At 44.0% G+C, this 2202-nt stretch overlaps 1 non-coding gene across 1 annotated transcript; it reads right to left on the bottom strand.

The window, feature by feature from the left end:
• Nucleotides 1-420: 420 nt before the first annotated feature.
• Nucleotides 421-564, bottom strand: LOC132650230 (small nucleolar RNA SNORA48). Its single transcript, XR_009588610.1, has one exon. It is a non-coding gene; the product is annotated as a small nucleolar RNA SNORA48 (small nucleolar RNA).
• Nucleotides 565-2202: the final 1638 nt, after the last annotated feature.

The raw sequence follows: 2202 nt of genomic DNA, 5'->3' as shown, positions 1-2202 counted from the left end.
CTGCCACTCGGTAGTCACAGGCCCAGACATGGCTCTCAACAGCAGTTAGGGCTGGGACCTCATCATGGACCCAGGTGACAGGGCCAGCCATTCGTGACACTCTACTTCTCGCTCCACTTGAGACTCCTGTTCCATCTCTCTTCATAATGCTCAAACTGCCCCACTTCTCTTTTTCTCCCATCTGACCTCCACATACTCGAATGTTGTTGCGGCTCCTGTTGGAGGCTAGCCACGTGACTGGCAGGCCCTTAGGTGACATCTTCCATCCATGCTGTGTGGTTTGACAGCAAGCAAATGTCTATGGCCCACCTGTGTCATGCACTGGAGGACAGGTCTCTGGGTAGCATGGCTTTCCACAGGCCTCTCTGTCTGCCTTCCTCCTCCCGCATTGTGCTGCCAGGATTGGCCTGGATTGGATTTTTACGAGTCCTGGGTGTAAGACAATTTTGGCCACCATGCCAAGCATCAAGCTAGGATAAACAAAGGACTGTCATCTGCTCTGCCCCTGAATGATTTAAGAACAACAACAGCAACAAAGTGTCTCTCTGTTTGTTGCCAGAGATATGATTCACAATTCTTAATCTCATGATTTTGTAAAAATTTTCCGTACTACATTTTCTAAAGGCAGACTCTACTTTGAATATCTTTAACTCAAATTTTCATAATAGTGTCCCCAGATATCCACGTTTGCTTAAAAATCATCTACTCCTTGATGTTATTTTTCTTAGAAGTGAACTTAAAAATGTTTGTTTAGAAATAACCATCAAGAAGCAGCATGGGACTGAAATTGCTGCTCAGTGGTAAACTATTTCTCTTGCATTCATGAAGCCCTGGGCTCTATCCCTAACAGCACAAGAGGAAAGAAGGGAGGAATAAAAGAAGGAAGAGAGGAAGGGAAAGGGGAAAGGAAGAAGGAAGAAAGGTTGTCACAAGTTCAAGGTCTGTCTGAGTTGGTGAGATCTTGCCATGGGGGAGGGGGAGAAGAGTGAGACCCCTGCTTTAAAAAATCAGGCTGGTTGTGATGGCGCACACTGGTAGTATTTGCTGAAGGAGGCAGAGGCAGGAGGATCACAAGTTTGAGGCCAGCCTGGGATACACAGTTTGGGCTGGAGAGGTGGCTCAGAGGTTAAGAGCACTGGCTGTTCTTCCAGAGGTCCTGAGTTCAATTCCTAGCAACCACATGGTGGCTCACAATCATCTATAGTGAGATCTGGTGCCCTCTTCTGGCCTGCAGGTGTACATACAGACAGAACAATATACATGGTAAACCTAAAAATAAATCAGGTAAGAGGGGAAAGACACTGCAAATAAAACAAAAAAGCAGACTACAGATTGGGAAAAGGTCTTCACCAACCCTACATCCCACAGAGGACTAATATCCAAAATATATAAAGAATTCAAGAAATTAAACACAAACAAACAAAATAATCCAATTAAAAATGGGGTACTGCAGGGCTTGGTGGCACACACCGGCAATCGCAGCACTTGGGAAAGCAGAGAAAGGCAGATCTCTGTAAGTTTGAAGCCAGCCTGGTCTACAAACAGAGTCCAGGGAGTCCAGGACAGCTAAGGCTACACAGAGAAACACTGTCTCAAAAGGAAGGGGGGTGGTGCAGAGCTAAATTAAGAATTCTCAACAGAGGAATATCTAAGAAATGTTCAATGTCCTTAGTCATCAGGGAAATGTAAATCAAAATGATTCCAAGATTCCATCCTATACCTATCAGAATGGCTAAGATCAAAAAACTCCAATGACAGCACATGCTGGCGAGGATGTGGAGCAAGGAGAACATTCCTCCATTGCTGGTGGGAGTGCAACCTTGTAAAATCACCGTGGAAGTACCAATCTGGTACTTTCTCAAAAAATTGGGAATAGTTGTACCTCAAGTCTGTGCTGTATCACTCCTAAGCATATACTCAAAAGGTGTTCCACCATTCAGCAAGGACACTTGCTCAACTATGTTCATAGGAGCTTTATTAATAATAGCCAGAAGCCAGAAACAACCCAGATGCCCCACAACCAAACAATGGATGCACAATGGAATACTACCTAATTATTAAAAACAAAGAAATTATTAAATTTTCAGGCAAATGGATGAACTAGAAAAGATCATTCTGGGTGAGGTAACCCAGACCTAGAAAGACAGGCATGTTATGTTCTCACTTATAAGTGGATATCAGCCGTATAATACAGAATAACCA

The sequence above is a fragment of the Meriones unguiculatus genome, chromosome X (genome assembly GCF_030254825.1).
Source record: "Meriones unguiculatus strain TT.TT164.6M chromosome X, Bangor_MerUng_6.1, whole genome shotgun sequence".
NCBI lineage: Eukaryota > Metazoa > Chordata > Mammalia > Rodentia > Muridae > Meriones > Meriones unguiculatus.
This window is presented reverse-complemented; position numbering and strand designations above follow the sequence as displayed.